Raw genomic sequence first — 21,048 nt, 5'->3', positions numbered from 1 at the left:
TCAAAAAATTAGTACCCGCCACCACGCATAATGTCAGACCGGGCAACCTCTTGAAAAAAAAAAGTGCTCAGTGATTCTGCGAATCGAACCAAGTACCTCCTAGATTGTAGTTGAGCGCTGTAACCGCTCGTCCACTGCATCAGTGCTTGCATTCGCCCTATTGCTGATATATCGTCATTCCTTCGAATGAAGCCAAATGCAAAAACGTCCCGTGAAACTTTGTCAAAAATAGAAAACGTAGTTAGAATGCGTTTACCCAAGGTTACTAGAAGATATAAACCGCCACGTGTGACTGTATAACCGTGCGCTATTTATTCTTGTACATTACTGTCATGACGTTGGGATAGCCGGCTCTAACGTAGGCTACCTTCTCATAGTTTGGCAAATATAGATAAGAAAATAAAAATATATATCGGTCTGTGACAACGCTAATCAACTATTATGAGTTCACTGTCACTAGTGTCACTTTCACTCCATGAATGCTCAGTTTGCTTCCATTATCGTTATTTAGGAAAGTTTTGGCTCATTAACTCAACTCTCTTAATTAGCATTGATTCTCACACCTAAGGACAGTCACACTTCATCTCGCTTTCTGAGTGGCTGTCACTCCCATATAACGCGTACTCCACTTTTTTATGCTCTCTGAGCATCTGACCCTGCTTTGCGGAGACTTGCCCTGACGTCTGCTGGGCCAGAAAATTAACCTTTGACTACAGGTACAAAACACCCTTACGTTCACCACCATAACGTGCAAGATTGCACCAAATTAGTTAAGTTGCAGCGCAGCTTCAATGAAATGTAAGGTAACTGGTCGCGTTAAATAGGGGAAGACATTCGAGGCACATTTTGAACATTGCATGCATCGATTTATGTGTGGTTTCATTTATGTGGTGCACCTGGAGTGCTGTTTACTTGTACTTGGCGAGATGTTGCATGGATTGCTCGGTGGCTTAAGGCCATCGAGCAATTATTTTTTTTTAGCTACAGTCGTTGATTAAAGGCGAGTGCTTGGCTTTGCACAGCCCACCAAAACGTCTATTACAACGTACGCGACATCCCGTAAGCGCTGTAGCAGACGCTCGCGGAACTGAAACTTAGATGCAGCAAATCATTGGCTATCATCGTATACTCTCGATGCTAGACGCTTTGCGTGCTACCTTGATATTATCGGCACACACTTTTTTCTTTCCTTGTCGTTTCATCGGCTATCGTGTGTCCTCCTTGCCCTCTTAAGTGCCGAATAAGTTAAATTCATTCCCGCGCTATAGTAATCCCTCTAGATAAGAGATCTTTTGGCTAAGAAAATGCGTAGCCAAAGAGAAAGCTTTGTGAATTCGGCCCCTGAGAGGGAGCGAAGTCGCCCTAAGACGGCACTTCGGATATGTCCCACGTGAAATCAGGCAGGCGATTGTTAAACGCTGCATCGTGGGCCCTTTGTACAGTCCGCAATAAAGATATTCGGTGCAAACTCCGTAGGCTTAAGCGCCACTTTCCTGGATAAATTGAGCGAAAACTGTTTTAGAAGCACATTTTTTTTTCTAAGTGAGAACCTGTGACAGATTTTGTACCATCATGCAATTCATAAGACTGCCCCATGGAGTGACATTCTTTCAGTGATCACCCACTATTATACACTATTTCACAGAGCCGACAATAAATATTATATTTAGGTTTCCTGTAATGCATTCTCTGAGAAATTGCATTTACCCTTATGCGAAAACATTTGCTCAGGTGATCGTCAGTTAACTACGGCTAACCGCTAGCTCGTTTTTATTAGATTCTGGGATGTTTGAAAATATTGTATATTGTCAATAATTACGGGCAAAAAACTATATTACTCTGTCAAGAAGCTTGTGTGGTCTCTATGCTGTAAGAAAAGTTATTCAGGTCTTGATAATTATGCATGTGACTGATACGAGCTGAGATCACGTCGTTGCTAAGAGATCATAATAAAAATGTGTCAAACGCTCTCATGTTTTCAATACATTGGTGGTAGTGCTTGTTAACACAAAATGTCACTGCTGCTGACGTTTTGGCATGAGCACTCGCCTTGCTCAGGGCAGCGAATCTCAGCGCATCGATAAGGAAGGGTGCTGCTGGCCTGATGCAGATAAGTCCTCATCTCTAAACGAAGGCTCTCATTGCATTCCACCTGAAAGGCATTTTTTTTTCTGTTCACTGCTGTCTTCTATCTTCCTTAAATTTTCTTTCTTGTGTTAGATCGTATTTAGCACCTTGTCTTTAAGCAATGCATGCACTCATTTCCTTTTAACTGTTTGTAATATTCCTACTTGAAAGTGAGCCACCTGATGTTTCGTGAAAATACGTTACTTCTTACAGTGGTGGACGCCCAAGCCCTCCTAGAGCACAACCTCATTCAGCTTGCCTCCCAACTGTAAGTGCTACATACGCAGTATATGTAGTAAGTGTTACCGACGATACCGGGGCACAGGCAGGGTGCTATGCAGTGTGGTCTGATATATTACAGAACGTGAGTTTCCTTCGAGAAAGCTCTATGTCGGACATAACAAGAAGACTGTGAGAAGCGCGCAATATGCGAGTGAAAAAAAAACAGTACACAAATAAGACACATGGCACAAAAACGTATGTGAGGCATTGTGCGGTAGTTGTAAAAGGGATACCCAATGTCTATTTAAACTAGTTGAGTAGTTGAAGATGAAAGCGGTTTGTCATTTGCCAGCGAGATCACCATGTGGAGATAGGAAAATTCCAGTTTATTTCAGTTAGCAAGACTAACATTACCTCATTATAAATAAGCAATACTTATTACATGGAAAATTCCAGTTTATTTCAGTTAGCAAGACTAACATTGTTTAGCTAAGTAACACAAACATAAGGAACAATATAAGTCCAAGAACAGTATAAGAACAAGATAAGTCCTTTTCGCGCTATTTTCCTCAGCAGGCTTGTAGTAAGTGTTGGCTTGCTTAGCTTGGTTTCCATTAGCTCGATATTGCCTGACACGACTTATTATTGCAGTCTTAGAAACGTGTGTTGAAGTAGCTAGATCTTAGCACGGACTGGTTTAATGAGTTAGGGCACAATCAGCGTGAACCTGACACAGGGCTACCGTCTCGCTCATCAGCTAGTAAGTGAGGCACACTGCGTGGAGACCACAATCAAGGAAAGGACAAGGAGAACGCATGCTGACCGAGCAATGTGCTTAAACATGACGTCGACAATGTGGATTACTCGAGTGACCTCGGCGGTAGGCTACTACCACGCGCTGTTGCAAGGCGCCGCCACCGAAATTTATGTTGAGGTCCCGGTACGTAATAATAAAAGTATACTTAGTACATGCAGTAAACACTTGAAAAACAACTTACACATCCCGCCTCTTTAATACCTATCATTATTAAACACTTTTGGCTCTTTATAGTATAGGTGTACTTTTCCACTCAGCGTAACAAAAACAAGGGAAAGAGGCTGCTGGTGGCGAGACACTACCCAACACTTCGAACACCCTTGACGTGACGCCGCGTTCTATCTAGACCATTGCAAAACAGCGCGCGTTGATGGTTGCATTTGCTCTTTTCGTACTATTATACATTTGTAAGTTTAACAAACCGGAGGCTAGTTCTTATACAAATGGGACAAAGTGTCAACAAGAAAAAACAGTTAATTGGCATATCTTAGACGATGTCTGCCTAAAAGACACCGAAGAGGAACAATGACTTGGTTCAGATCGACAAACTTCACAAAGAGAACTTTATTGTCTTATGTTTCAGTAGCTTAAATTCATTATTAATCAAAAAAAGTCAGATTTGAAGCTGCGTTTCTCAATTTCTTGCCAAATTTTGTGCTCGCAACGTAGAAAATTTTAAGATGAACTTTTCTTATTTTTGTGAGAAATCTATAACACTTCGTATGCCCAGTGTATGGCACCAACGGGTCAAGTTGTACTTTTTCTTTGTCTATTGGAAGCTACGTTGGACCAAAAATACGCCATAAAAATTTCTTGCATTCTGGTGTTGAATTTGGGAATCTCAAGGTCGCCTCGCCAGCTGTACTTTCTTTTTACGCGTTTCCTCGCTTACTAAGGGCGCGTTCACAGTTGGCTTCAAAGAGAACGAAAGTGGCGAAACACTTCAAAAACTCGCTCATTTCACCGCCCAAGCAGCTGATTGATTTGATTGATTGATTGATATGTGGGGTTTAACGTCCCAAATTCACATTTGATTATGAGAGACGCCGTAGTGGAGGGCTCCAGAAATTTCGACCACCTGGGGTTCTTTAACGTGCACCCAAATCTGAGCACACGGGCCTACAACATTTCCGCCTCCATCGGAAATGCAGCCGCCGCAGCCGGGATAGGAATCCGCGACCTGCGGGTCAGCAGCCGAACACCTTAGCCACTAGATCACCACGGTGGGGTGATAAGTAGGGTTTACCAAAACCACCATATGATTATGAGAGACGCCGTAGAGGAGGGCTCCGAAAATTTCGACCACCTGGGGTTCTTTTACGTGCACCCAAATCTGAGCACATGGGCCTACAACATTTCAACCTCCATCGTAAATGCAGCCGCCGCAGCCGGGATACGAATCCGCGACCTGCGGGTCAGCAGCCGAATGCCTTAGCCACTAGAACACCGCGGCGGGGTGATATGTGGGGTTTACCAAAACCACCATATGATTATGAGAGACGCCGCAGTGGAGGGCTCCGGAAATTTTGACCATCTGGGGTTCTTTAACGTGCACCCAAATCTGAGCACATGGGCCAACAACATTTCAGCCTCCATCGTAAATGCAGCCACCGCAGCCGGGATACGAACCCGCGACCTTCGGGTCAGCAGCCGAGTACCTTAGCCACTAGACCACCGCGGCGGGGCCGCCCAAGCGGCTGGAGAGCCACGACACGCAGTGGGCACGCAAGAATTGGTCCGTGACCGATTTCCCCGCCTAGCGAAAGCGGATTCAAATTCTGCTTTACGGATTTGGCTGTGTTAGAGCAAACCACATGATCTAATCAGTCTGCCACAGGCCCCGCCGAGGTGGTGTGAGAGAGAGAGAGAGATAAATAGAGAGGAAATGCAGGGAGGTTAACCAAGCTTGGCTCGGTTGGCTACCCTACACTTGGGGTGGGGGAAAAGGAGAATAATAGAACGGAAAGAGATAGAAAAGAAGAGCAGTAAAAAAGAGAAGCATGAATAAGCTCGAGACTACACAGCACGGTCTCGCACAGTTCTTTGACAAGCGGTCGTAAAGTCTGGTGCTCCTTAAATGTACAAGAGGGCTTTCGTGGCTTTGCGCGTATGGGAAGCCGTCGGCCAAGGTCCCAGGATCTTCTCTTCTGTAAGCGGCCATGAATCCGGCTGACAGAGCTTGGCTTCCATAATACGTCGTTCGGTCTGGTATGCTGGGCAATGACATAGAATGTGCTCAAGCGTTTCCTCGCAGGCGCAAATGTTGCATGCCGAAGTGCTCGCCATTCCAAGGAGACGAGAGTACGAGTTCGTAAATGCTACGCCCAAACTCATGCGACACAGTAAAGTTTCAGCGCATCGTGGGAGCCCGGATGGCAAACGAAGTTGCAAGTTTGGGTCGATCAAATACAGGTGCGTGTTAGAGAAACCCTGCGTATTCCATTGTAGGAGAGATATACGGCGAGCAAGTGATTGTAGTAGCCTTGCAGCGTCCGTTCTCAAGAGTGGTATGGGCGTGCGCTGGTCTTGGTCATGAGCCGATCGAGCAGCTTCATCCGCGTGGTCATTGCCGACGATTCTGCAATGACTCGTCAACCACTGAAATACAATATTGTGACCTTTATTGAGCGCTTCGTGGTAGTCGCGCCTTATCTGATATACTGATTGTTCGTGTAACCCGTGCTGCATAACAAACCGTAGTGAATGTAAGGCTGACCTGGAGTCGCAAAAGATGGCCCATTGGTTAGGTTGCTGTCGAAGAATGTACTTTACTGCACCTTGAAGTGCTGCGAGCTCTGCTGCCGTCGACGTCGTGGTGTGAGAAAACTTGTACTGAAGCAACACAATTTCAGATGGAACAACCACTGCTCCTGTAGAGCTGTTGGAATTAGTGGACACCGTCACATCATTTAGCGTGTTTGACAACTCGGAGGCCCCATTCTTCGTACTGCGGTATTGTGACAAAACATCAGGACATACTGCCGCCTGGCTTCAAACTGGCGATGCATCCAGCAGCTTCGCTATGAAGTCTTCGTCAAACTTACGTGCGCTTATCAGTTCCTGGAATCATTAAAAAGGCACGCGTGTCAACGCTAGCCCTGAAGCAATTGACTTCGTGTCTGTTGGACGAAAGGTACTTTGACCGCATACATGTTTACACCAATGGCCGATGTGGTGTAGTGGCCAAGGTACTCGGCTGCTGACCCGCAGGTCACACGATGGAATCCCGGCTGCGGCAGGTGAATTTCCGATGGAGGCGGAAATGTTGTAGGCCAGTGTGCTCAGATTTGGGTGCATGTTGCAGAACCCCAGGTGGTGGAAATTTCCGGAGCCCTCCACTACAGCGTCTTTCATACTCATGTGCTGGTTTTGGAACTTAAACCCCACATACCAATCCAACCAGCCTGCTACAGATTCAACAAGGAGGCAAAGGCGTTAAAAGTGGCTCATGTCAGGTCAAATCACAAACTCCTCGTGCAGCACGACGGAGCTTCACGGCCTCGACGAGGACCCGTTCAACGAGAGCCTGGTTTGGACTATATTCACCGAAAACTCTGGAATTAGACGGTGCAGCAGCAGCGAAGCGGCATTCTCCGACGTGGTTCTGGTTTGTACACAGCCAGCTGAATCCGCTGCAGCAGCTGTCGGTGCATTCGCTCGTGTCGTTCCTGCTGGCTTGGCTCCAAAAATTATGTTTGAAAAGATGTGAGCTGTTTTTTCAATACTTTGTGTGAATAACTAGAGATTGGGTTTGAAGTTAGTGCTCAGAATGCAAGCGAAATTGAAGTATTTCTCAATATAGCGACGGCAGCGGTGGCGATAAGGGCAGAACGAATGTGAACATTCTCGACGCATGCGGTTGTGGTTTCCCTGCCAATCTGGTGATTTTGTTTTGACTTTCTTTCTCCCGTGTGAATGCGCCCAACACAGCGTGTGGCAGTAAGAGTGCTGTATTCGTGTGTTTGAAATTTTGCTTTACTAATATTCGACAGATCGTTTTGCTCTCCAAATTCATTTAATATACGTAGAACAAGTACGCATATTAACACAAAAATAATCAAGAAATGTAATACTTCTATCCATCAATTTGCAACTTAGAACTATGATTGGTTACAATTTGTAAGAAAAGAGCTAAACGTTAAGGTCTTGACACACTGCAGATACAATATTTAGCACATATCAAATAAGATTTAGACATCGATATGCCATGCACGTCTAGATTTATGGATATGTACGAAGCCTTATCGTCAATCTTTGCTATATGCGGCATTACTAAATCTAGATATGGCTATGAAATACGAGAGTGCGGGACGTGTCATCCTTCTGAGTGCCTTAAGCAACTTGGACATCCCACAGTGCAAAAGTAAAAAGTTCTGTGGGAACTGCAGAAACTGCTCTCACAGATTTTTCAACTAATACCGACTCAACAGAAACACCTTTACTAACGCCTCTTGTTAACTAATGAATCTACTTTACGGTGTACCAAATGTAAACAATCCAGACATTCCGCTACGGCCTATCGTGAACTTCTTGATGTAACCGCTTGACTGACTTTCAGGTCACTCACACGGAGTGTTAAGTTCACTCGGCAAAAGAAAAAAAAAGCATCTTCACACATTGTCAATTCCTCAGCTTTCGGTGAAAAAGAGCCGCACATTCCTGCTAATGAAAACGACGTGAGGACGTACTTCGACCTCAAATCACTCTTTACGCCAGTTTCTGTTGATTTGGCCGTAGCACCATGTAGAGATGCCCTGCCTGCAGACGAAACGCTCGCGGAGTGCACACCTTTGTAAATAGTGCACTTGTATGAGTTACAAGAATTTTGCTACAAGCAGATACACGGAGCGCCATGGAGGCTTCTCTCTTTTTAGTAAGGCAAATTCGGTCATGAAGGTAACTGAAAAAGCGCTTGACAACTTTTCCCCCTACGCCAAGATACTCGTTTGCTACGTTGACGACTGCTTCTGCATTACCAAATATTTTTGACTTGTTCGCCCTTTATAGCAAGGCCAACAAGATCATGTCGAAAGACAAGAAAGTTAATCACGTTCTAAAATGGATTGCTCACAATCTTTTTAACCTGCTGAAGTTCAATAATGTCACGAGCATCCACACAATTATGACGGAGTGCCACCGCCTACAACACGCTAAAGCCCACTGCGTCACCGACGGCATCACGCGCCTGCTGAACACTGCGGCCACTTCTTCCTGCGATGATGCTTTCCACCAGGTCCCCCAATATGACAACATCACCTGTATCAATCGTCGAGACGTTGAGGCAGCCAAACCAGTAGCCACAATATCTCGACACCTGAGCCTTCACCGACCACGACCTCTTTGATACAAGATGTCGTTCCTCAATATTAATATTGAACGTTAGCCTACACCACGTTCCAGCCATCTACTCTGCCCAGCCTTTTGTGATCGCCCCTCCGCTCCTCACTATGGTTCCAACTATTCTCGAGAACGCAATGCGTCCGATTGGCGTACAAAAAATGACAAGTCTATATGTTACAACTGCCGTTGCGTCATTCATACCGCTCACCAATGCCGCGACCATTGGGCTCTGCCAACACACATTGGGCCTCCCCCCATTCCCTGCCCAGGCCACTTCTGTCTACCGTTTACCCTCAGCATTGATTCCCCTATGCCGACCACATTCCCTGATGCTGCCGTGTCTATGACGAGACTTCGCTACACCCACTCACCATCTCCTGTTCGCCGTCGATCTCGTTCACCCCTGAAATGCTCTCTTGACTCTCCGACCTATTTGCAGTGCCTCTTGCCAGAAACCTAGGCAGGGCCGCTTCAGAAGATGCAATTGCATCGACGACGACTTCTGGAAAAAATTTTTGTTTAACGTTACCGACCACCTCGAATCTTTTAGACATTACTTTAGACAATCTACTTATGAGCAAGTTAATAGATAGCGGGGTGCACGCATCCATCGTGAGTGATGCTGTTTGTAGCTGATTTCAATTATTGCCACGCCCGCTCTGAACACAGTAGTATACGGGTCCCCGAACGGCGGAACTGCCCCGATTATTGGAGGTGCTCTGCCCGTGCGACTATGGCATATAAAAGCACTGTTGTTCTTTTAACCATTATCGAAAATTTCTCTCATGATCTCATTCTAGACATGGATTTTCTAACCGCTCACTAGGCCTTTATGGACTGTTCAGCCATCTCTTTTGACATTAAGATGCCTCTAATTCCTGATCCGACTGACCCAATTCAAAGGCGCTATTGCTGCATAGATTTGTTAAGTTTTCCGCACACGTCTGTTACACACGCCGACCCAATCTCCACGCCACCTGCAAGTGACGGTGATTACATGAATTCGTGATGCTTACACATGACATTGCCGCACACGATTTCCTCAAGATATCTGCCTAACTGAAACCAGTGCCCCACAAGCCCTTACTGTTGAGCCCTTCATCACTGTGGATGATTGCTGCAGCCAAGACCGTAGTATAACTACGCCTTTTTCATGGGGCGTCCACCTTAAATGCGTGGTGCCGTCTGATCTTACTGCAGATGAAGCTGAAGCTCTCCGTCACGTTCTAGAGTCGTACCGTGACATTTGCGACTTCGCCAGAACGTTCTTCAGCTGAACGACTTTAGTTACTCATGACCTCAATAATGGCTATACGACTCCCACTCACTGACGTTCATACCGTGTTTCCGCGTACGAGCGTTCAGTAATACAAAAAAGTAGAAAAGGTGCATGCATAAGACATTTTATGGCCCTCGTGCAGCCCTTGGGTTTCTACCGTCATCCTGGTCAAAAGGACAGATAGAACGTAGGGCTTTTGTGTAGATTATTGGCATCGCAACAAAATTACGAAGAAAGACGTTAACCCGTTGCCCAGAATCAACGACGCCTTAGACGGGCTTTATGATGACACTTATTTTTTTGCTATGGACCTTTTTTTTCCGGCGATTCGCGGATAGCCGTCGACGACATGAACCGCGAAGAGACTGCATTCGTCACTCCTAACTGTCTATTACTTTAAGGTGATGTTTTTCGCTCTATGTAACGCACCGGCCATGGTGCACTTTCAAAAGAATGCTGCAGTGATTCTAGTGGTTTATTTGCTTATGTTGCCAGTACCAAACCTCCCGGCGTTGCTTCTTCTATCTCTCTTGCTCATGTTATCTATAGGACATTAATGTTCCATCGTCTGTTAGCACTTGTAGACGTTTTCTGTCGAACCGGACCTAAAATGAACTTTTAGAAATTCCACTTCACTCGATGCCAAATAACCGTAAATGGCCATCTGATTGATATCGCTGGGGCATGCCTGGATCCCGATATAATTCGCGTCGTTACGCGTTTGCGAGTTCTGAATTTCATAAAGGGGGTTTGCAGTTCTCTATTGTTGTGCTCCTGTTTCTGACGCTTTGTTGAAGACTTCGCAACCATTGCGCGCCCACTCCCAAAGCTCCTGAAGAGGGACGCCCCGTTTTCCTGGGGCGCTGATCTAGCCTAACTTTTCCCAGTTCACTTTTCTGCTTACAACACCGCCAATTTTAGCTCATTTTTATCCATCAGCTTCAACCAAGGTTCTCACTGACGCTAGTTGGCACTAAATAGGAGCAATGTTATTAAAACCCCAACGCGGACTTAGCTTATTTAAGCAGGCTGCTATCTACGTCAAAGCATGACTATTTAATCACGGAGAACCAGTGCCTCACTCTTTTGCGGACAGTCGCCAAGTTTCGTTCATACTTTTACGGGCGCCGATTTTATGTCGTCACCGATAACAACGTGCTCTGATGGCCGACCTATCTCCATAGATCCCAAAGGATGCCTCACTCGTTTTGCTCTAGGTGTACACGAACACAAATGTGTCGCAACATATAAAACAGTGTGGTCGCATCAAGGTGCGGATTGTTTATCCCGCTACCCTGTGAAATAAGCCGCCCATACTGACACGATGGCAGATGTTTTTTTTTGTGTCGCAGCTACTCAACCTTGGGAACAGAGAATGCCGAGACATTTCTGTACAAGCTGTCATAGACAAGCTTGAGAGAGAGGTTGCTTCAAGACACGTCTCTACAATTGTTCCCAGTCAAAGACGGGATTCTCTACCAACGTTACTTCAATTCATTTGACTCTAACTCGCTCCCCGTCAAACCAGCGAACCTGCATGCGAATGTTCTGAACATGAAGCACAGAAAGCAAAACTGTACAAAAATATACCATAGTTTCCAATTCTGTGTTAGTTATGTCTTCAAAAAACCTTTTATCAAAGCCATTGCCATCGAGGGATGGCAGTTCAGCCTTTAATGTGATGTCGAGCACTGTAGAAAAAAGCAGTAGGTGGAAGTGTAATAAATTATGAAGCAGCCAATTTACCATGATATAACTGGCAGGACCCGAATTTCCAGTCTTTGATTCCGGTTTCCTTTTCGTAATTTATTTGCTGGATTCATTCTGTAATACATTAAGAAGTAGTTATATGCCCATATATGTAATCATGGCTGATGTGCTGGATGACCACATGCATGGTGAACACGTCATCACAATTTAAGCTGATAAAGCCAGAACCACCGTACTTTGTAAAGAAAATGTTTATTATATGTCTAATGATGTTGTGTATAAACTCAACAAGATTTTAGGAGTAATGTTTCAGACATCATATTCTTTGAGGTGTTTACCTTAGATCAGCACGATAAGTTGTGTGTTATGCAGTCAAATTAAACCAGTGTGCCCGAGTGTTCCTTACGTCAGTGAAATCTCCCCTGTGACAGCTATCTTACACAAGCACCCTTGTTCTAATCATGACATGATGATTTCAGAAGGTCCTTGCTTGGTATGGTAACAAGCGTTGAGAGTGATGACTATGCCATAGGTGAAATCGTAGCCTATGAGCACGGTTGTCTACAGCTATGGTGAACACGTCATTGATATTCATGCTGCTAAAGCTAGAACAACCGTACTTTGTGAGAACAATATTTACTATATATCTCGTGATGCTGTTAATAAGCTCAAAATGATTTTCCAAATAATGTGTCAGCAGTCGAGTTCTATGAGGTGTTCACATAAGTTGTGCACGATAAGTTCTGTGGTATGCAGTCAAACTATCACACTCTTTATGACAATTGAGTACGTCGGTGAAGCCTTGCCTGGGACAGCTCCTTCAGCCGTGATCTTTGTTTTGCATGAGATATCTGAAAAATAAAGAAAACGTGGGCTGTGTGTGTCTTTTTGTGCCTAATAGTGTTTTAGACATAAGAAACAAAGTCACAATGCTTTTAATAAAGCGGGAGAAAAGTAGGAATGAAATTAGTGTCAAATTTAGAGTGGTAAAAACGTTGCACACCGAACGTAGCATCTGCAAGACACAGTTTTTTTGTAAGAGAACAAAATAATAAATGCTTATGACACAGACGTCGTCAAAATCGAAAAATATGCATTATGAAATTCGAGGTCATCATCATCATCATCATCATCATCATCATCTTCCTGACTACGTCCACTGCAGGACAAAGGCCTCTCCCATGTTCCGCCAGTTAACCCGGTCCTTTGCTTGCTGCTGCCAATTTATACCCGCAAACTTCTTAATCTCATCTGCCCACCTAACCTTCTGTCTCCCCCTAACCCGCTTCCCTTCTCTGGGAATCCAGCTAGTTACCCTTAATGACCAGCGGTTATCCTGTCTACGCGCTACATGCCCGGCCCATGTCCATTTCCTCTTCTTTATTTCAACTATGATATCCTTAACCCCCGTTTGTTCCCTAATCCACTCTGCTCTCTTCTTGTCTCTTAAGGTTACACCTACCATTTTTCTTTCCATTGCTCGCTGCGTCGTCCTCAATTTAAGCTGAACCCTCTTTGTATGTCTCCAAGTTTCTGCTCCGTAGCTAAGTACCGGCAAGATACAGCTGTTATATACCTTCCTCTTGAGGGATAGTTGCAATCTACCTGTCACAATTTGAGAGTGCTTGCCGAATGTGCTCAACCCCATTCTTATTCTTCTAGTTACTTTAATCTCGTGGTTCGACTCTGCGGTTATTACCTGCCCTAAGTAAACATAGTCTTTAACAACTTCAAGTGCACTATTACCTATCTCGAAGCGCTGCTCCTTTCCGAGGTTCTTGCACATTACTTTCGTTTTCTGCAGATTAATTTTAAGACCCACCTTTCTGCTCTCCTTGTCTAACTCCGTAATCATGAGTTGCAATTTGTCCCCTGAGTTACTCAGCAATGCAATGTCATCGGCGAAGCGCAGGTTACAAAGGTATTCTCCGTTAACTCTTATCCCTAACTGTTCCCATTCTAGGCTTCTGAAAACCTCCTGTGAGCACGCGGTAAATAGCATTGGGGAGATTGTGTCCCCCTGCCTTACACCCTTCTTGATTGGTATTCTGCTGCTTTCTTTATGAAGCACTATGGTAGCAGTTGACTCCCCTGTAGATTTCTTCCAGAATGTTTAAATATACTTCATCTACGCCCTGATTCCGCAGTGTCTGCATGACGGCTGATATTTCTACTGAATAAAATGCCTTCTCGTAATCTATGAAGGCTATGTATAGTGGTTGGTTATACTCTGAGCATTTCTCTATTACCAGATTGATAGTATGAATGTGGTCAATTGTTGAGTAGCCTGTTCGAAATCCTGCTTGTTCTTTTGGTTGATTGAATTCTAATGTTTTCTTTACTCTGTTAGCAATTACCTTTGTAAATAGCTTGTATACTACAGAGAGCAAGCTGATCGGCCAGTAATTCTTCAAGTCCTTGTCATCTCCTTTCTTATGTATTAAGATGATGTTAGCGTTCTTCCAAGACTTTGGTACTCTTCCTGCAAGGAGACACCTCGTAAACAGGGTAGCTAGTTTTTCTAACACAGTCTGTCCTCCATCTTTCAGCAGATCTGATGTTACCTAATCCTCACCAGCAGCTTTGCCTCTTTGCATGCTCTTCAAAGCTTTTCTGACTTCTTCTATCATTACTGGTGGGGTGTCATCTGGATACTGCTAGTTCTTATAGTATTAAGGTCTTGGTTGTCTTGGCTACTGTACAGATCTCTGTAAAACTCCTCCGCTATTTTAACCATCCTATCCATATTTGTAGTTATTTTGCCTTCTTTGTCCCTTAGTGCATACATCCGACTTTTGCCTATCCCAAGTTTCCTCTTCAATGCTTTGACACTTCCTCCGTTTTTCAGAGCGTGTTCAATTATCTCCATGTTATACCTTCTTACATCGCATACTGACTGGATTCCCAGAGAAGAGAAGCTGTTTAGGGGGAGACAGAAGGTTAGGTGGGCAGATGAGATTAAGAAGTTTGCGGGTATAAATTGGCAGCAGCAAGCACAGGACCGGGTTAACTGGCGCAACATGGGAGAGGCCTTTGTCCTTCAGTGGACGTAGTCAGGCTGATGATGATGATGATGACATCGCATACCTTACGTCTATTAGTCAACTTCGAAAGCTCTGCCAGTTCTATATATAGTCTGTGGTACTTGACACTTTCATGATTTGAGGCTTCTTAATTAGGTTCTTCGTTTCCTGGGAAAGCTTGCCAGTGTCCTGTCTAACTACCCTGCCTCCAACTTCCACTGCACACTCCGTAATGATACTCGTCAGATTATCATTCATTGTATATAGGCTAAGGTTGGTTTCCTCACTAAGAGCCGAGTACCTGTTCTGCAGCGACATTCTGAATTCCTGTACTTTTCCTCTTAGTGCTAGCTCATTGATTGGCTTTTTGCGTATCAGTTTCTGTCGTTCCTTCTTCAAGTCTAGGCGAATTCGAGACCGTACCATTCTATGGTCACTGCATCGTACCTTGCCAACCACTTCCACATCCTGCACGATTCCTGAGTGTGCACTCATTATAAAGTCTATATCGTTCTTATTTTCGCCATTGGGGCTCCTCCATGTCCACTTGCGTTTTTCTCGAATTCGGTAGAAGGTATTCAAAATCCGTAAATTATTGCGTTCTGCGAATTCTACTAGTAGCTCTCCTCTGGTGTTTCTTGTACCGATGTCATAATCTCCTACTGCCTGGTCTTCAGCCTGCTTGTTTCCTACCTTTGCATTAAAGTCGCCCATCACTAAAGTATACTGTGTTTTTACCTTACTCATTGCCGATTCCACGTCTTCATAGAAGCTTTCAACTGAAGCGTCATCATGGATGGATGTAGGCGCGTAAGCCTGTTCGACCTTCATCTTGTATCTTTTATTCAGTTTAATTACGATACCTACCACCCTTTCGTTAATGCTATAGTATTCCTCTATGCTGCCAGCTATGTTTCTGTGAATTAGGAACTCCACTCCCAGTTCTCTTCTGTCTGCCAATCCCCGATAGCAAAAGTCGTGCCCATTCTGTAGCACCGTATAGGCCTCATCTGTCCTCCTAACCTTTATGAGCCCTATTATATCCCATTTAACACTTTCTAGCTCCTCGAATAGTACAGCTACACTTCCCTCACTAGATAAGGTTCTAGCGTTAAACGTTGCCAAGTTCAGGTTCCAATGGCGGCCTGTCCGGATCCAGAGATTCTTAGCACCCTCTGCTGCGTTGCAGATCTGACTGCCGCCGTGCTCAGTTGCTTCGCAGCTGCTGGGGACTGAGGGCCGCGAGTTATTTGACGTATGCATGTGGGAGGTAGTGGCCAGATACTGCACCAGGGTGGCCAATCCTGCTCTGGTGAGGGAGTGCGTTCCCGGTGGTGGTTACCGGTGAGGCCGCACCCCAGGCCTCTTAATGCAGTTCCATCAACACGCGGATTTTTTTAATCCGGTTGGGAACTGCGCGGCACCGGGATTTGAACCACAGACCTCTTGCATGCGAGCCGGATGCTCTAACCACTACGCTATCGCCGCTTTATCATATTAGCGTTTCTCTTTAAATTCTTTCTAACTGCATACCTTCTAGTTGGCTTAAGCTATCGAAATACTTTTTTCACAAGTAGAAGCGGATTTTTATGTTCTAAAGGTAGGTTTCAGTGGTGTATCAGTCAAATTTCTAGTTATTTTTATAAAAAATGTTTTAATGAAGTGAGATTTCTGCTGATTACCCCCTTATTTAAGGGACTAGAGAGTACAGAGTTGGGGCTCCGGTTAACCTATGGGGTGCTGTTTATTAATATATTAAGCGGACACAATTTAAATTCGTTTGTGAGGTGATGTTACCAAATTAATCTTTTTAGTGATTAGGCTTAATTTTGGTCACGAAATAAATCCAGTACTATTACTCCTATCTTGAAGAAACTTGAGCAGCGACAGGTCTACAACTAGGGCTTTGCACTGTATCAGTTAGAAGTTTCCCGGTAAGTTATTACAAAAGTTATAAGCGATCGTAAGGGAAAAAAAACATGGTTCAAGATTTTCATCTGACCGGCGTACCTTTCTCCCGAGCAGTGAGCCACCCTCCTCCTCTGAGCGAGGGCGAGAGAAGACGCGGGCGCCACATGTTTATTAGCAGTTCTCGTTAAATTCTTTCTAACTCTGTATCTTCCGGTTACCTTAAGCTATCAAAATTATTTTTACAAGGAAAAAACCGGACTGTTGTGTTCTAAAAGAGGGTAATAGCTATTTTTCGGTGGCGTTTGTAGCTCCTTTTGAAAAATTGTTTTAATGAAATGAGCACTTTGCTGATTACCACAATAATTAAGGGCCTAGAGTGTATTAAGTTGGGCCGCCTGGTAGCCTATGGGGTGCTGTTTATTATTATATTAAGCGGACAAAAGTTAAATGCGCTGACGAGGTGATATTACCAGTTTATTCTTTTTAGTGAATAGGCTTCATTTTGATTGCGGAATAACTCTTGAAAAAATTAACCTAGCCTGATCAAACTACAGCAGCGTCAGGTCTATCCTAAGGACTTTCAACTTTGTAAGTAAAAAGTTTCCCGGTAGAATATTAACGAAGCTACAAGCGATCGTAAAAAAACACAAGGTCCGACTGTTGTTGTTTTCACAAATTCACACTGTTTTCCGCTCCTAAAATTTGAAGTTTTCATTTGTAATAACAGTATTTGTAGCGGATGAACTCCTTGTAACTTCAAGAACAAATAGACACCTCTCTGATCCTCCCAGAACCAAATTTGCTAAAGTTATAGGTATATATGTGCAGAGCTCACTTACCCGTGCTGCTGACGCAGCCGCTCCCGTCCTCCCAGCTGCTATAATTCGAGGTAATAATACTCTACTAGGTAATAATACATGGTACACGTCAGTAGAAATTAGATATACCCTTGGTTTTTCTCCAGTTGCAAAGGCGAGTAAATATGCCGCGAGGGTGGTGCCAATGTCGCCTATTGTTCGAATAAACAGGCTAAGTGTAATACCAACGTCATATGGAGAGCTCATGCGTGATTGGGAGACATATTTGTTCTCATCCACGAAGTGGCGGCGTGCACTACAGATTCGTCCGTGTCATCTTTCTATAGCGCAGACGCGCACTGCAGCTACAACACAGCAGAACTGCTTGGCCGTTCGTTTTGTAGGGGCGAAGCTCCTCTTTGCCTTACCTTGTCATGCGTCACGCGTAATTGGGAAGAGAAGAGATGAGAAAGAAAATAAGGCAGTATCTCAAAAACTATAGTGGACGGTGCCGTCTCTTGAAGTACACCCAGAGTGCATTTGATTTAAGATATATTAGATGGCGCCGTACTGCTACTCTCCCATCGACTGTGCTGCGTGGGCTGTGCTAAGGTACGTGGAGAAGGAATGGCTCCCTCAATCTGCTGGATTACCGCCTTACGCGGTAATCCAACAGAAGTTGCTGGGGCATGGACCAAGCATAGTGGCGGGCACCTTAAAGACACTCATGCTCAGTTTTCTTGGCTGGCGTCTCGTCGGCGTTACGGACGTCCCGTCGGCATTATCGAACGCGATCGGACGCAAGGAAACATGCACGGATGGACTGAGCGGAGGGGCGGAGGGACAAACGAACGCTCCGCCCCACTCATCATCATTCCCTCTGTAGATATGCTGTGACTTTTTTTTATGAGTGGCTCCAAATTACCACCCAAAGCGGCAGCCAATACGGTACTAATGGCTCAGTGAATTACCACCATCGTATAGACGCTTCCATCTGTGATTGGAAGACGAATCTGTACTCATGCATGAAGCGTCTGCTTGCACTGCAATACGCCCGCGCCACGCAAGAGATTACCTGCCCTTTCAATAAGTGCCAAATTTACAGTGATACTTTCACCGGACTTGCTGGTAATTGAGCGGTAAACGTTTGAACTTCCCACACTCGTTTGAGGTGCGCGGGCGTTGTGCTGTAAAGTGTGCCTTGTATGCCTTCCGGGTTGTCTCCAGGTGTAGTGGGAAAAACGAGTAACGTCGCTGAAACCACTCACAGGTCGAACATGTGCTTGAACTGCAGCATGAGACGTGCCGTAAATAGTCGACTGTGTGCCCAGAGGATTAAATACATGTATTCCGCTCAACACACAAATTTCAGTATACTTCAATAATAACTGAATGCATCTGGCTCACCGAGTCTTCGCAATGTGAAATGATTACATACTTCGAGTAGCATCGCGACATGTACAGTCACTAGGGACAATGGTCATGTTAGGGATTCTCGTTTAAAAGTTTACACTAGTGTCTCAACTGGAACGAACAAATCCTCCCGCTCGAAACGTCGTCAGCAAACGGTCATTGTCGGCGTCCCAGCCTTGCCGATGCGAAGATTGCCAATCCTGCGCGCTATATGGCTTCTGTCCTTGGCCTCCGAAGAAAATGCATGGGAACAAATAGCGCCTTCTTTCAATCGTGCTCACATGCACTGAGAAACAGAGCAGAACTGCTTGGCCGTTCATTCTCGCTTTATGTTTTCTTTACGGCCGGCTCCATCTCACCGACCACAGCTGCAGCCGATACGGTACTCAAGGTATTTCGACTGTTTGGAACTCCGTACGAAGTTTTCGCCTTCTGCCACTGCGTGCCTCATGGCTTGCGGGAATAGCGAACACACACACTGTTCTAACCACCTTTGATGATGTACTGAGAAAAGTTCACGGAAGACGCATGGTTTTTCCGGTGAACCGCCGGAGCTTTTCACACGCATAATTATTCACTCCTTTGTTATGATGTGATAATTTTTTGAGTAACCGTGCTATTGATCTGGAGCTTGCGAAAAACTGCTTGCCCCTATTTATTAATAAGGGCAAGCAGTTATTTGATAATTTGAAAGCAACAGTACATTTATTGAATGCTACTGCTTTTCTTTTCTTTTCTTAACTAGTGCAATGGATTGCAAGCAGGACAGGCGTGTGGTGCCAATTGCACTTGCTGCTACTACATCCGTTGTCCCATCATCTTGTGCTGCGTGGCAGACCACTCCAAACTGCCACATTGCCTTGTGCGGCCGGCTAATAGACAAGGATAGGACATTCACACAGTTCACTGCTCCGTCATGTATGTTTGCTAATGTTATGTTGTGGCAAATCTGAGAGCTTATCGGCATGTTAGCCAGCTGCTTTTTCGAGTGCACTATACGGCACAACTTGATATTGTGAATAAAGAAACACTTCACAGACTACAAAAGGTGCTATCATTGCTCTTATAACTTTTCATACGCGCCAGTTGTTCACCACCTGAGCAGGAAGCTTGAAAAACGCGAGTGCCTGAAAAATAAACTTAAGAGCTGAGGGTAAAGACCTCAGATGTGGAGTATGAACAATGCTAATGGGCATTGTTGCTTTTCACGGAGACCTAACAAACCGACACAAGACATGTCATAAGTATACACGTGCTTTTTTTGTTAACAAAAATATCGCTTTCTGATACCGTTTAAATTTACTATACCACGCCATTTGAAATCGACCACCAGTGATCGATGCTCTGAATAGGCTTATTTTGAACACGCAAAATGAGTATCATAGCATGGAATAAAATACAACATTCAAGAAACTAGGGTAGCAAGTTATACACACAACATTTCGCGACATGCATATCCTGTCAAATTGCGACATGCATATCCTGTACAACGTGTTTTCCATGCTACGCTCATGCTGCACTCACGGTTGTTTCGCCAGCGGGGTATACTCTAAAGTTCGTGCGTCGTGGTGTGATCGTATGACAAACGTAAGTGACAAGCACCACAAAGACGAAGGCTGTCCTTCAATTTACGCGGTATCTTCACTTTTAAGCCAACCTCCTACATGGAAAGAAATTCAGGCCAATAAAGAAAAACGAAGTATAGCTCACGAACGCACAGAATAAAATAAAAAAGCATCATTCAATTTTTTTCTTGTGCCAATTGCCGAGGCAGACTGCACCATCCGCGTTCACGTACACTGATTCTAAATGAAACACAAGTTGTTTCATTGTACATACAGGCATCGGTCTCAAGCCGCTTCATCACTGAATCAAATGCTAGAATCGATGATTCAGCCACTGATTTTCCTTTGGTTGTTAATATGCTGATAAAGAAACTACTGTCGAGCTTCCTACTCGTGGCAGTACTTTGTCGAGTGAAAACCGCTGACCTAGTGTCACAACGGAGCTTCTGGTAAGGTTTGTAAGGCAGTGGCACCAACCTAAATATAATGTTTGTTAAAGCCAACCAGTCGAATATGCAAGTTAAACGCTCATTGACGAGGCAGTTCATTAAATACACGTCATTTAGTCATGGGGGCATATGCGCCCCGCGCACCTCATAGCATTACGGGAAAGACATCGCAAAGAATGTCCCATTTGAAAATCCCGAAAGTGTCATTCGCGTTAGTGATCTGGTATGTTATGGGTTTTTACAAGACAAATTATGTTGTGAGTTTTACATAAAAATAGAAAATTGGCAGGCTATTGGTGTGAGCGCGGTTAGTACAGTGTGCTGGTGTTTGAGTGACCTTCATTTTATTGCTTTAGTGAATATTGACAATCTTGAGCCTGAGTGCTAACAAGTAA

At 44.5% G+C, this 21,048-nt stretch overlaps 1 long non-coding RNA gene across 1 annotated transcript; it reads left to right on the top strand.

Annotated features, from left to right (window-relative positions):
• Positions 1-1,790: 1,790 nt before the first annotated feature.
• LOC142769302 (uncharacterized) lies at positions 1,791-19,686 on the top strand. Its single transcript, XR_012885758.1, has 2 exons — positions 1,791-2,395; positions 19,385-19,686. It is a non-coding gene; the product is annotated as an uncharacterized LOC142769302 (long non-coding RNA).
• Positions 19,687-21,048: the final 1,362 nt, after the last annotated feature.

The sequence above is a fragment of the Rhipicephalus microplus genome, chromosome 8, assembly GCF_043290135.1.
Source record: "Rhipicephalus microplus isolate Deutch F79 chromosome 8, USDA_Rmic, whole genome shotgun sequence".
Lineage (NCBI taxonomy): Eukaryota > Metazoa > Arthropoda > Arachnida > Ixodida > Ixodidae > Rhipicephalus > Rhipicephalus microplus.
This window is presented reverse-complemented; position numbering and strand designations above follow the sequence as displayed.